This window comes from Sciurus carolinensis, chromosome X (assembly GCF_902686445.1).
Source record: "Sciurus carolinensis chromosome X, mSciCar1.2, whole genome shotgun sequence".
Lineage (NCBI taxonomy): Eukaryota > Metazoa > Chordata > Mammalia > Rodentia > Sciuridae > Sciurus > Sciurus carolinensis.
In genome coordinates this window covers 56,050,181-56,065,551 of record NC_062232.1, presented here as the reverse complement: position 1 = coordinate 56,065,551, position 15,371 = coordinate 56,050,181, and the positions used below count along the sequence as shown (strand labels likewise).

Below are 15,371 nucleotides of genomic sequence, written 5' to 3'. Positions count from 1 at the left end.
AATCACACTCTTCTAATAACTCTGTGTAATTAAATGATGATCATCTCTAAACACCTTGCTAAAGTTAAACACAGAAAGGTCATTAAAAGATCTCTAAAACTGAGTTGTAATTCCAAACCTCCCCATAAAGAAAACTGGATCCTGGATGGCCACACTGGTGCACAGTATCTGACACTGAAACAGAAAGTCCTAATGGTCTGACAAGAACTTTTTCAGAAAATACAAGAGGGATACATCCCAATCCTTTTTATGAGGTCGGCATTACTTTCATGCAAAAACAAAAGAACTGGAAGAAGACACAAGAAGATAAAAGTTTGACCACCTAACATTCCTAGTGAATATACATGCAAAGCTCTCTAATGAAAATTTAGCCATTTCAATCCCTCAGAATAAGAAATATTCGATCCATTTCCAAGTTCAGTTTATCCTAGGGATGCAAGGTCATTTGACCATCAATGAATATGATCATATTAGTGGAATAAAAGATCATCAATTTACCATCAATGAATTTGATCATGTTAGTGGGATAAAAGTAAAGACCAGTAATCATCGAGTGGTGTGCCCAGAAAGTCATTGAACAACATAGAACACCCTTTCTTCATTAACATATTGATAAAAGATGTGATGACACTGGAACATAAAGGAGCATCCTCAAGTTTATGCAGTACTTCTATAAGCGATCTGCCTCTGGCATCATATTCGGTGGAGAAAGACTGAACGTTCCTGTCGTAAGATTAGAAAGAAGGCAGAATGTCTCTCTGCTTAGACTCTTGTCATCTGTATGCAACATCATACTCGAGGCCCTGGCTAGCGCAAGGAGGCAAGAGAAAGAAATAAATGGGCTTGCAGAGTGAAAAGGACAAAGAGACTGCCTTCATCTGCAAATGGTAAGAGAGTTTACATAGAAATACTATGTATTCCAGAAAAACAGAGTCTACCACATGCCACAAATGATTTAGCAAGTCACAGGATAGAAAGACAGTCCCCAAGAAACAAGCAAGTAGACCACTCTCTTCTCTCTTACTAGGAACAAGCCATTGGATGTGAAATTTAGTTTCAATGTCATTTTCTGTACCAGTGAAGTGAAATGTCTGTTGAGAAATTTAATGTAATGTATGGAAGATCTGCTTGGAGACAGCTTTAAGAGATTACTGAGAGACTTTAAGGATCCAGATAAATGGAGACAGATGACATTCATTGATCAGAAGACTCGCAAAGATAAAGGTGTCAATCAATCCTCTGGTAGTCGATCTATAGTGTCACCATCATCGTATTTACAAGGAGAATCCATCTCTCAAAGCTCCGTGGAAATGCACAGAACCTCGGATAGCCAAAGACATTTTGGAAGAGAACAAAGAGGGAGGACTTACAATCCCCAAATACCCGATATGACATAAAGGGATGGTAAAGACAGCAGCATGGTTTTCCCCTCAGGACAAGGTCTATGGATTGACGCATGAAATGGAAAGTCTAGAGATAGACCTACGCATACACAGTAAGTTGAATGCTGACAAAGGCAATAAAATAATTCAGATCACTAGTGGCCCTGGAAGAAGCGTACCTCCTTAAGGTAAAAGGTGAACAAACCTCAATACCTCACACTAGGTCCAAACACAAAGTCAGAGGAAATCAGAAGTCTAAGTAAAAATGGCAAAATTTGCGGACCCACAGAATCCATAGGAGAAATTCCTTGTGTCACGGGAGTAGGCCAGACTGACTCAGTTGGGACGCAAAAGCATGAATCACAGTGGTAAAACAGTCAATTCACCATTATCACAACTGAAAACCATGAGCTTTTTCTGCTCAAGCATCAGGGGTCAGCATCTCTGTTGTAACCCTCTACGGGAACTTTGTGACTGACATTGACTTGTCTCAGCTTCTGGGACAGGAGACTGGGTGTGCTTACTGTCAGGTGGAAAATCTCACCACATCATCCTGTGTTCTACCCGCGATACTCTCCCTTTCTTCCTTCCTTGGCCAACGTCCTTCTTCGTCCATTGGAGGCATGCCTACCCTGGGAAACCTTCAGAGCTGACTCCATTTCAACTCCCAGGGACGAGGTGGCGGCCCCTTCTCAGTCCTCACATAGCCCCGTATACTTCCTTCCACCACTCTCTGCTACACACATGCCTTTCTTGACTTCTCCCTACAGAATGACTTCAGGTCATAACTGAGTCTCATTTGGACATGGTCGAGAGAAGAGAAGCTCACGGACCAGATCAGTCCTGTATCCTCAGGGTGAGGTGACAGACGCCTTTCTAAAGAGCATCACTACTTGAAGAAACACCCAAAGGCTCGGGAGGCCACACACTTCCCACTTGCACTCAGGGTACCCTTCGCAGGGAGTACAAGGGAGGATCAATGGGGAAGAGGCAGAAGGGCTGGGGGTCAGTGGTGCAGACCCCAAAGATAGGGTTGGCAAGCAGGGCATATAACTTGGCAGCATCTCCCGAAACCCAAGCTTCATAGATGGAGTTTGATAGAGTAGGATTAGGCAACAGGAAGCTTTCACTTCTGTGGTTGCGTCTTCAAACGCTGGCCCGTGCCCTCCATCTCTCACATTTGGCAAGCCCTCCAGGCCCCCAGCAACTACCCACCATCCTTCCACCAGCTCACGACGGACAATCTCATAGCATCTCACATAACCCTGGAGAGGAAAACGTCCACTGTCAGACTGGATTCTGCATGAGGTCACCCAGCTCACCCTCCTTGTTTGACGACCAATTTGGAAGATACTCCTCCTGAGGACCATGAGGTACTTCATCTTCTGAATCGACCTGGTGGGGGGCACGGGAACACTCCTGTCTCTGACATCCCAACCAAAGGGGAACTCACCAGCAGCCTGAATACCTCTGCAATTTCTGCTCAGCCAGCGGTAACCTGCCTCAAGCGTGCTGCGAGGCCAGAGAGAAGAAGAAAAGGAAAGAAAGAGAAATTGAAGAGGTGGGAGTAAGGGACACAGGGGACGGACGTCACATGTGAGAAATGTATCCAGTGCTTGAGCACAGTGTACTGGGCAGTGGAAGGGAGGAACATTGGGGCAGAGGCAGAGGGGCTGGGGACCAGGAGGGGGTGGGCCCGTGTTCTCTCTGCACCCAGCAACACAGGAGCTTAGCGGGTCTCTCCAAGGAAGACCTATCGTTCCCCTCAGACACATCACACGCTCCTGGAAGCATGAACTTCACTCCCTTTCTCCCACCTGCTGACCTGGTGAGTCTGATTTCCCTTCAATGTGTGGAGTGCCCTCTGAGGGGCACTGCAACTGTGGGAAACTGAGGCAGTGTGGAGGTGGTGCAGGTCCCTGCTGTGGTTCCAGCACCTGGAAGGGGGTTGGGGCAGCACATCACAGTTGCTAAAGGAGGTAACAGACGCCAGCGATGGCAGGGACGTTTGGGATGAGGTGGTGGGCACTATTTTGCAGAATGTGAAAGGCCCACGAAAAAGTCTGCGGGGAACTCATCTTATCTGACACCATGGAGAACCCATCCCATGACCCAGGCAGGTCCAGGGATCCAGCTCTTACTTGTGGGTCTTCCGGTTCCACAAACTGCTGGCGTTTGTGACCAAGTCTTTCAGCAGAGAGCTCAGACACGTGCCCTGCCTCTCTGGCTGCTCATAGTCAAGCCCCCTGTCTGCTCTCTGTCTCTTTTCCTCTCCCACCCTGACAACTCCAGTTGAGACCTGGGATCCCCAGGTCTGAGTTCCAAAGGGGCCACTTGTCACTCTGCTTTTCTTCCTAGAGGGGGATACCAGATACTGCAAAACTGAGAACACAGAAGCTGCAGAAACAGAGCCATGATTGGTGACCTAGCTCCCTCTGCTGTCCCCACCCCGCCCCTGCTCTCCAGGTTCTTTGGTCACCAGGCCTGAAATAAATGCTGGCACTCTTGACTGGTTTTGCTTCCTGGTATTTGCTCCGTCACTTTCAACACTGACGCCAGCCTTGGGTGCCCTGGGGTGTTGGCTTTGGTGGGAGTGGGTCGTGGAGGGAGAGAGCGAGCATCTTCCTCAGCCCCGTGAATCTGTCCACGCTGCTCCTTGGGGCATTGCTGCGTGCTCCTCCCTGGGTCCTGGTTGGAATGCTTGGAGGCCAATCCACAGTGAATTTCCCACAGCTGGTAGTTCCGACCTCCGGGGGCACTTGCATGGAGGAATGAGGAGGCAGTAACATGGCTCTTTCCCCTGCAGTGCACACCATCTTCACATCCCAGGAAACCTGGGCAGTGATTATACATGGGAGGGGCAGAGACAGGTGTTGGAAGAACCTGTGGATCCTTTTGACCCTTAACCTTACTACATGGTGGCAGCCCTGCTAGAATATGCAGCTTCAGGAATCTCCAGGCCAATGCACCAACAAATGGGATGTGCGTTCTCTTCTAAACAGCCTAATGGGACAGAGGAGCATTGAAACATCCTTCCGCCTATTTCATTCAGCCCTTTCACAAAGCCAAGAGAGTGACAAATGTTTGACCATGGTCTTCTTTCTGAACTCATTGTCTTGTCTTGCTCAGAGGGCCAGTGTCGTTAGGCACTAATGACGTGAAGGTGATGGTCAGGCAGGCAGCTGCAATTCAAGCCCCATAACCCTCTTCCTATGTCTGGAGGGCAGCCAGGGTGGAGCCCACAGAGGACAGACAAAGCTGTTGATCCCAGTGTGGTCTGTTGCTCTAGATATGCTGTCTTGGCAATATTTTTCGTGGCCCAAGCATCACCCATCTCCCTGCAAGCCTTCTGTTCTGGGCCGGGCCCTACGTCAGTGGGGAAGCTCAGCTCCATGTCCCTGCTCTGCTAAAAGTGGCTGGATTCTCACATTTTAAGGCCAAACCCTGGTCAAAAGAGGACCAGAACATTGACTCCCAGGGTCCAAGGAGCCTGTCAGGTGGCTCATAGCTTCTGCCCCATTGCATGATCTCAGTCACTGCCCTCAGCTGGGCATGTCAGGGAGAGTCATGCTTGAGTGTTTTTGGATGCAGGTACTTGTGCATGTGAATGTCTGTGTGTATGTGTGTGTGTGTGTTCCTGCGCTTAGGGTGGGAATATTTGTTGAATCAAGGAGTCTTATGATGACATATGATGGAACATCCTAGGGTATGACTCCTCGGCCCCACCGGAAACCCAGCGGTGGTGATGGGATTTAATGCAGAAGGACTGGGCTGGAAGGAGCCTGCACCACCCCTCCTCCCCCATGGCACCACTCACCCTGTCCAGTGTTCTGCAATATGTTCCTAGCCATGCCCAAGCCAGACACCCCTGCCCACTGCCCACCAAAGGCAAACTGGTACCAAATGGCACTACACAGCTTCTGAAAAGAGTGCCTCTGCTGCTGCTGCTGTTCTGACTTCTATCTCTCATCATGCAGCACAGGCCTCCTTGGCTTTTTTTTTTTTTTTCCTTTATGATGTTTATTTTTTTTTCCTTCCCCCCACCCCTCCCACCCCTCTTTTCCCTCTACACAGTCCTTCTTTCCTTCATTCTTACCGCTCTCCTTATCCCTAACCCTAAACCTAACCCTAAACCTAATGCTAACCCCTCCCACCCCCCATTATATGTCCTCATCCGCTTATCAGCGAGATCATTCGTCCTTTAGTTTTTTGAGATTGGCTTACCTCACTTAGCATGATATTCTCCAATTTCATCCATTTGCATGTAAATGCCATAATTTTATCATTCTTCATTGCGGAGTAATATTCCATTGTGTATATATGCCACAGTTTCTTTATCCATTCATCAACTGAAGGGCATCTAGGTTGGTTCCACAATCTGGCTATGGCGAATTGAGCAGCAATGAACATTGATGTGGCTGTATCTCTGTAGTATGCTGATTTTAAGTCCTTTGGGTATAGGCCAAGGAGTGGGATAGCTGGGTCAAATGGTGTTTCCATTCCAAGCTTTCGGAGGAATCTCCACACTGCTTTCCAGAGTGGTTGTACTAATGTGCAACCCCACCAGCAATGTATGAGTGTTCCTTTTTCACCACATCCTCGCCAACACCTATTGTTGCTTGTGTTCTTGATAATCGCCATTCTAATTGGGGTGAGATGAAACCTTAGGGTAGTTTTGATTTGCATTTCCCTTATTACTAGGGATGTTGAACATTTTTTCATATATCTGTTGATTACTTGTGCATCGTCTTCTGTGAAGTGTCTGTTCATTTCCTTAGCCCATTTGTTGATTGAATTCTTTGTATTCTTCATGTAGAGTTTTTTGTGTTCTTTATAGATTCTGGAAATTAGCGCTCTATCTGAGGTATGGTTGGCAAAGATATTCTCCACTCTGTAGGCGCTCTCTTCACATTTCTGATAGTTTCCTTTGCTGAGAGAAAGCTTTTTAGTTTGAATCTATCCCAGTTGTTGATTCTTGCTTTTATCTCTTGTGCTATGGGAGTCCTGTTAAGGAAGTCTGATCCTAAGCCAACAAGTTGAAGGTTTGGACCTACTTTTTCTTCTATAAGATGCAAGGTCTCTGGTCTGATTTCGAGGTCCTTGATCCATTTTGAGTTGAGTTTTGTGTAGGGTGAGAGATAGGGGTTTAATTTCATTCTATTGCATATGGTTTTCCAGTTTTCCCAGCACCATTTGTTGAAGAGGCTATCTTTTCTCCATTGCATATTTTTGGAACCTTTGTCTAGTATGAGAAAATTGTATTTATTTGGGTTTTTGTCCATGTCCTCTATTCTGTACCATTGATCTACCTGTCCATTTTGGTACCAATACCATGCCGTTTTTGTTACTATTGCTTTGTAGTAGAGTTGAAGATCTGGTATTGCAATACCCCCTGCTTCGCTCTTGCTACTGAGGATTGCTTTAGCTATTCTAGGTTTTTTATTCTTCCAGATGAATTTCATAATTGCTTGCTCTATTTCTGCAAGGTACATCATTGGGATTTTAATTTGAATTGCATTGAATCTGTATAGCACTTAGGTAGTATGGCCATTTTGACAATATTAATTCTGCCTATCCAGGAACATGGGAGATCTTTCCATCTTCTAAGGTTTTCTTGAATTTCTTTCTTTAGTGTTCTGTAGTTCTCATTGTAGAGGTCTTTCACCTCTTTTGTGAGATTGATTCCCAAGTATTTTATTTTTTTCGATGCTATTGTGAATGAGGTAGTTTTCCTAATTTCTCTTTCTGAAGATTCATCACTTATGTATAAAAATGCATTGGATTTATGAGCATTGATCTTGTAACCTGCTACTTTACTGAATTCACTTATGAGTTCTAAAAGTTTTCTGGTGGAATTTCCAGGTTCCTCTAAATATATAATCATGTCATCAGCGAACAGGGATAGTTTGAGTTCTTCTTTTCCTATTCGTATCCCTTTAATTTCTTTGGTTTTTCTGATTGCTCTGGCTAGAGTCTCAAGGACGATGTTGAATAGAAGTGGTGAAAGAGGGCATCCCTGCCTTGTTCCAGTTTTTAGGGGGAACGCTTTCAGTTTTTCACCATTTAGAACGATATTAGCCATGGGCTTAGTGTAGATGGCCTTTATAATGTTAAGGAATGTTCCCACTACCCCAATTTTTTCTAGTGTTTTGAGCATGAAGGGATTCTGTATTTTATCAAATGCTTTTTCTGCATCTATTGAAATAATCATGTGATTCTTAACTTTAAGTCTGTTGATATGGTGAATGACATTTATTGATTTCCGAATGTTGAACCAACCTTGCATCCCTGGGATAAAACCCACTTGATCGTGGTGCACTATCTTTTTAATATATATTTGTATGCGATTTGCTAAAATTTTGTTGAGAATTTTTGCGTCGATGTTCATTAAGGATATTGGTCTGAAATTTTCTTTCCTCGATGTGTCTCTGTCTGGTTTAGGTATCAGGGTGATATTGGCTTCATAGAACGAGTTTGGGAGGGTTCCCTCCTCTTCTATTTCATGGAATAGTTTGAGGACTATTGGAATGAGCTCTTCTTTAAAGGTTTTGTAGAACTCGGCTGAGCTCAAAGACTTGGCTTTCTGAAAGCTTTGGTTGTACCTAGCACAGTGATGGTCACTGACAGTAAAGACCGAATATTAATATTGGTAAAGACCAAATATTAAGCAAGATTCATCATAGCACATTATGCTATCTTTTATGAAATATGATTGTTTTTCTTTCTAATAAGAGATATTAGGTTGTTAAATAAGTGACATAATAGTCTTAAAAGCTGTTAATGCATATCTTTGTAAAGAAGTCTTTGTAGATGCTTAATAGTCATCTGAAATTTAATAAATACCTCTTAAGACAAAGATGAAAAAAATTCAATGTAGACTGAGTCAGGAATACCACAAGTTCTAATCCAGCCTTAACAACTTTTTGAGGGACCCCAGCAACTTACTGAAACCCTGTCTCAAATTAAAATATAAAAAGGGCTGGAAATCTGACTCAGAGGATAAGCATACCTAGGTTTACTCCTTGGTACAAACAATTTATCATGTGTCATAGTAATATTTTCCCATTTTTACCTCATCTTGCAGTTTTCAGAGGTTGTATCTTATTTGATTTTCATTTTTGTCATCTTATGAATGGTCAGATACATATTCAATGCTCTAAAATTTTTGGTAAATTCAAATGGGAGGATTGCATAACAGTAAAAAATTCCAGCCTTCCTGTAATGGTTAATTTGAATTATCAACTAGGTTAGATTAAAAGATGAAGATGATTAAGAGGATTTGGGTGTGTCCATGAGGGCATGTATAAGAATGATTGGAATGTGGGATAGTTAACTGAAGTGGAGATGCTCCCTTAGCATGGGCAGAAATACCCAATAGGATGGTAGTTTGGATGGAATAAAAGTTGGAAGAACAAGGAAGCAAGTTTGACTCATCCTGAATGAGTTCTTGATTGTGGCTTCAGTTGTCTGAGGATATTGGACACTTGCTTCTTACTCTTCCAAAGTGGACTCTGCCAGCAATTCTCCAGGTAGTTTCCAGAGCCTTGGTCTCAAACTAGGATAGCACTGTTGCTCCCTCATGTTCTGGGACTTCCACGCCTTGGACTGCACAGCTACAGGTTCTTCCAGCTCTCCAACCCACAAAGACCAGGTTTCTGTAGTTCTCCAACATCACATCTCTGTATATTTTCTACTGAGCCAGGCCCAGGCATTCCCATTCCTCCTGAGAGAAATCAATGGCCACATCCCGGAATGTCAATGGTATCATTTCCTGCTCTTCACTCTGCCCCGCGTTCTTCCTCTGAGTCTCTCCTTCCCTGTGTCACACAGAAACTTGGGGTTTCTGAGCACAGGAGGAAAAGCCAGAAGTGGATCCCGAGAATGGAGGCCTCCTTGACTTTGATGAACAAATGGAGGACTTCCTCCCTTTCATCTTGCACAGGTCCTAGGCTTCTGCAGTCTCATAATAGAAGATATTTTCCTTCAGTGCTTGCGTGCACACACTCACGTCAATACACAACACACGCACACGCGCGCGCGCGCACACACACACACACACACGGAATTCGTTGTATGCTAGCCAGTAACTTTGCTTTTCTCTCCAACTTGGGGACATCGAGGTCTAGGCCTGACTCAGGGCAAGCACTGACCCTTCTTAGGCTCAACACTTGAGGAATTTCTACCAGAGTTCTAGGAAAGTCATCTCCTCTTGTGTGTGTGGGTGTTTTACCCACAGCTTTCTTGAGACATAACTGCCAAATACAAATCTTACATACTCAAGGTGTCTGTTAGCATGATTGAATACAGGATGCACTGTGAAATGATTGCCATGATCAAAGTACATAACAAACATATCACCTCACAGAATCACCACTGACTGTGTGTGGCGACAACACCTAAGGTGTACACTCTGGCAAATTGCAAGGATCTAATTAATATTAACCAAATGGACGTAGGTACACATACATATACATGCGTGGGTGTGTATATTTGTATCCGTGTTATATACATATTTATATGTGTAATTTATGTATGAACATATCCTCCACATTTTACGTCATTCATTCTATTTATCTATAAACTCTATTATTCATAAGGCAGAGAGTATACATTACATAGATCAGGTCAAGTGGCTGTAAAATATACAACTAGATACAATCTAAAGCACCGTACCCAACGCTGTATATTAAATTCTCATGCCCTATTCATCTTCTAAATCAAAGTTTGCACACTTTGACCAGTGTCTCCCCATTTGCCTCACCCCACATCCTCGGTCCCTGGCAAACTCTGTCATCTACTCTCCTTCTCTGCTTGGGGGCTCTTTTAGATTTCACATGGAAGTCTAATAATAGAGTATTTGCCTTTCTGCTTGTAGCTCATTGCACTTGGCCTAATGCCATGCATGTGGCTGCAAATGGGAAGAAATGGAAAACAGGATATCCTTAGTTTTGGTGCCTGAATAATCTTCCACGTGTGCATGTCTGTGTGCATGTGTACAGACATGAGGGATGAACACTTTCGTGGGAAGGAATGTATCTCTTGAACTCCTGATTTGATTCCATTTGGGTACTTATCCAGAACGGGGATTTCTGCACATGTGGTAGTTCTGATTTTCATTTTCTCAGGGGCTTCTATATCATTTCCCACAGCGATGGCACCAATTCACATTTCCACCAACAGTGTGCGAGGCTTCCTTTTACTCCACATTCTAACCGCTTCTTCTCTTGACCCTTTGGATTGTAGCCATCCTGACAGGTGATATCTCATTTTGATTTTCATCTGCATGTCCCTGAGGACTAGTTGTTGAGTGCCCCTTCCCATACCTGTTGACCATTCGTAGGTCATCTTTTGAATAATGTCCATGCAGGTCCTTACCAGTGTGTAAGTTGGGTTGTCTGTGGACCTCTGAACGGTTGAGATGTGTGAGTTTTTTGCATCATTGAAAGTCCATCCCTTCTCAGATATATGTATGAAAATCACAATGATACTGACCACACCTGCAAAGTGAGGAGGATTGCCACAGGTATATCATATCCCCTTCCCTTGTGTCTCAGCTGAGATCAAACACTCACCCTCGCCCCCAACACTTGCAGCAGCAGCTCAGAACTGTTGTTCCTCATTCAGAGCAGCAGCCAGGAGAGAGTCAGTTACCCATCTGAAGTCACAGTGGGTGGTGCGTCTGGTCCTGACCCCCCAGATCTCCTGACATTATTATGGTGCTCTGATCCACAAGCAGGCCCATATTCATGATCCCCCTTCAGCAATAACTCATCCTGTGCAGTGAGTCGTAAGCACAACCCTCCACGCATGGAACGGGGCTAGTTTTGCTATGTACTTCATTGTTTCTAAGCCTGGGAGGGGACAGGTTTTAGGGGACTTAATGTTGGCCTGCAGTGTACCATGGGCCCACTAGGGGCATAGCATTGCGGCCTACCTCGAGATGTTAGGCTACAATCCGAGGGCAGATCCCTGCACTGGCTCGCAGCCTTGATTTCCACGTTTGAAAACAAGGGTAAATCTGAACGATCTGACATGGTTTGGTGATGACTGAAAGAAGCCACGTGTCACACTGAATGAAGTGACCACACAAGAAGATACAGGAAACCAATGGCAAACAGAAGCTAGAGACAGGGAGCAAACAAGTTCTTCAATTGATTCAGACTAAAGAGTCATATGTGCAACGTAGCAAGGTCTCTGAAGAGACAACTCAGGAAACATACATAAGAACAAACAAAGAACAGGAAAGTTGATGAAGAATGAGAGCGAGACATTTGTAGAAAAGTGGTGGCCAGTGCACCAGGAGTAGGAGCGCCATGGCACACATTGTAATGGAAATGCAGCAATGATCAGACTCCAGGTTCCAACTATGAATTGGCACTCCTCTTGGATGTTAATGGTGGCAACGGGGCAGCACATACCGGAGTTCTGCTCTTGGTGTTGTAAGTTGGTGCAGATCCTACGGACTGCAATTGAGCAGGGGTTAATGGGGCTGAAAACATTTACCATACGGTGCACCTCCAAAGTCTCTCTCCCTTCTGCTCCACATGAGAACCAGAAGCAGGGTGGTGAAAGCTGATGCGCCTGCACCTGAGCCCCGGGTCTCAGATGTCTCTGCCTCAAGACCATTGCTGGGTTCTACAAAGCTTACTTCCAGCGCCATTCGTGCCAGGGGGCATCCTCAAGGTCAGGACCTCGGAGAGTTCCCAGGAGCTGAGCCTGTGCCCTGACTGAGGAGCCCGATGCAAGAATGACAGTGAAGGGCCTCAGGGTCTCTGTGACACACAGGTTTCTACAGCTCTGCTTCCTTCTACTCATACACGGGAGAGAACCCCGCACCGTGACTGTGGATCCCTTGCGGAGTTGGCGCTCTACTCATTAGGAACTTAGGGGCCATTTCAGGAATCATGCAGAGCCTCTCTGTCTGCTCACTGAGTTTGTGGACCTGAGGATGGAGCTGGGGAGTGGAAAGTTATCACTGGCGAGTAATTGGGTTTGAATTTCAGGAAAGCTTAACGTCAGCAGTGTGCAAAACTGTTTGCCCTAAGGCTTCAGGCTTGTATATTCACCAACAGTGCAACGTAGACACGAGAAACCATTGTGTCCAACTAGTCACCTGGTCATCTCCATTAGAGTGGTATGACGAGGCAGGAAACCCGGTTAGAATGGACTCGTGGCAGGGTGGGGGAGAGGAAGGGAAACAATGACATTACTCAGTGAGGCATCTCGGTGCTTGCAGTTGTCACTCAGCATTATCAACTGCTTGAACAGAGTGTACTCATCTGCAGTACATGTGGTGGGAATCTAGGCCAGGGACGAGGGGACGGAAGTTTCAAAGGGGGCAGGTCCATAGCCTCTTTTGACCCAGTGGAATGAAGAGCTCTGCTGGCCTCTGACAATAAGTCCTTTCTGATAGTACACGCACGTCACACTGCTAGCAGATACCAAGTTCTCTGGCACCCTGCCGCTGCTGAATCCTGGCCTTCCTGCATGAAGAAAGCTGTGTGTCACTGGAGCCCTCGGGTGGCATTGCTCGGTGGGCAGCTCGGACTTTCATCCTTACCAGGGGAGAGCCAACTTGAGGGCCTGTGGAGTCTGACTTCCCTCCAGTGTGACAGATCACTGACCTTGTGGGCGGCTGAATCTAGGTGTCTGGAGGTCACTGCTCAATCCAGCAAACCTAGATCTCAGCCCTCTGTGCACGTAGTAGGTCCTCAATAAACACTTGAGGAATGACAAACAGTGCCAGGGCTAGCCATGGTGGATTTTCTCCATTTTCCCAGAGGAGGACTGGCTCAGAAGATGACAATGCCCTTCATTTATTGTCATCATCACAGAGAACCCTCCCATTGACCCAGGCAGGACCAGGGACCCTGTTCTTCTGAGGGTCTTGGAAGAATGGCTTCCAGAGTTGCTGCCATTTGAATAAAGGCCTTCAGAGGAGAACCCGGGGCCAACCTCTGCTTCACTCACTGCTTCCGGCCAAGCCCAGCCTGCTGCCCCCTTCCTTTCCTACCGAGTAAACCCCAGGTCAAGCCTGAAGTCCTCAGGGCTCCCGGTGTTCCACTTGTCACTCTTCTTTCCTTCCTAGGGGAGGATCCTGGACAGGCAGAAATCAAGACCATGGGAGCCAGAGAGTCAGCGACTTTGAACCAGCCCCTTCTACTGCCCCAGTTCCTTTCTTTCCCCATATCTCATCCTCTGGGCAAGAGATAAATGTGGCCACAAAACTCTGCTTCTCTTTTGTACTCCTTGTCCCTTTCCCCAGGAATAGCCACGTGCAGTGCCTTGCGGTTTGTGGGCTTGGGTGGAGGTGGCAGGGAGAGAGGGGGTCATTAGGCAGGCAGAGCACCACCACAGTAGTTAGCCATCAGCGTCGGGACCCCTGGCCAGGGGAAGAGCACTGCAGATCCTGAGTCTCTGCTGCTCCACAGCCCACTGAGCTCATCCCTGTGCTCAGGGGATGGCAAACCTTCTGGTTTCAAACATTTCCTGCAGGGTGGCTGATGGGTGTGCACTGGTTATATCTGTAGTGTTGGGGAAGAGGGTCGTGGGTTGAGGGACAGGGAGGTGGGGTCAGAAGGATGAAGGGTGTTCCAGAATCGAGAGGTAAAGCTGTGGAGGAATGAAGTTTATTCTGACCACAACAACCCCCACCCCACCCTGGGAGAGACACCAGCCAGCACATGGAGTCACCCGTCACCTCAGGTTGTTGATCCCGTTTTAAGATACCATGCCCCTTGCCTTTATATGTCGCCCTTGTTGTTTATCCCAACAAAACACCCGACTCTGCCTCCTGGTGCTGAGCAAAGCCCAGGCTTCCCCCCGACTTCTTGTCTGCTCCTGGCTAAGGCCATCCAAGGGATGCCACCCTTTGGTCGCCTTGGCTCACGTGCCCAGTGGATCTGCTGGATTCCCGGGAAACTCCCCAGTCCAGCATGCCCCTAGGCTTGAGGCACTTTGGCCCGGAGATCCACCAGGGAAACGGGGCGGGGGGCAGTGGCATTTCCGGCCCCGCCTTCTCTTCTGCTTCCACTCCGAGAAGAGGATTTTTCTTCTGTGATATTTAAAAATCCACAGCCAAACCAAGAGAATAATAGCAGCCTCCCTCCACCCCTTTAAAATAACACCTTACTACAGACGTGCTTCAGATCTCCTGTAATTTTCAGTGAAGTAGTATGGAGACACATAAAGCATCTCTAATCTGTACTTGCTCCTCTCCTCCTTACTGGAGGTCCCCCAGCAAGGGTGTCTGAGTACTCCCAAAGGGGCCCAGCAATCATTTGCTGCATCGAGATGGTGCACACCTGACGGGCTCCCCGTACCCTGGAGGGTGTGGGAGCAGGAGTGACAGGCAGTCTCCTGCAATGCTCCCAATGGTCCCCGCCTCCTGGCTCTCATGCCCCTGTGAAATGGACTGGACCTCGTGGTGTGCTTCTAACCCGGGCCTCTGGCAACGGCGACGGCATGCCATTTCCATCCGAGTTTAGGCTGTACCAAGACTGTGACTTCCCTCTTGTGGGCCTCCATTCTCTCTCTGGCTCTTCCTGCGTGCATGCCTGACGGAGAAGGCCAGCTGGCAGGGAGCTGGTGGCAGTCTCCCTTCCTTCCCCAGGCAGAGAGGAACCGAGGCACTCATCCTACACAAAACCTGTTAGAGGCTGCTGACATCACACGAATCCTTCCTCATCTGGGCCGACACCTTGACGGCAGCACCTTGTAAGTGACTGGGAAGTAAGGGCCCCGGATAAGCCGTGCCTGGGCCCCTGATCCAGAAATCTCTGAGGGAAAATCTGTCCATTGTTGGAAGCTGCTGTTTGGGGGATGATTTGCTAGGCGCCAGTCAATGGTATCCAGGGCAGCAGGAGTACAAGGGGAGGGGGCGCACACTGTGCAAGAGATGGAAGGCCCAACTCAGGCTAGGTGGTGCCCTTGGGTGCCAGTTGGCACAGGGTGCGCCCAACTTTTAGACTCAGTGTCAAGTCCCAGCTT

General features: G+C 46.8%; 1 protein-coding gene across 1 annotated transcript in view; it reads right to left on the bottom strand.

Moving 5' to 3' along the window:
• Positions 1 to 15,371, bottom strand: part of Dmrtc1b (DMRT like family C1B) — a 45,309-nt gene that overhangs the window by 17,531 nt on the left and 12,407 nt on the right.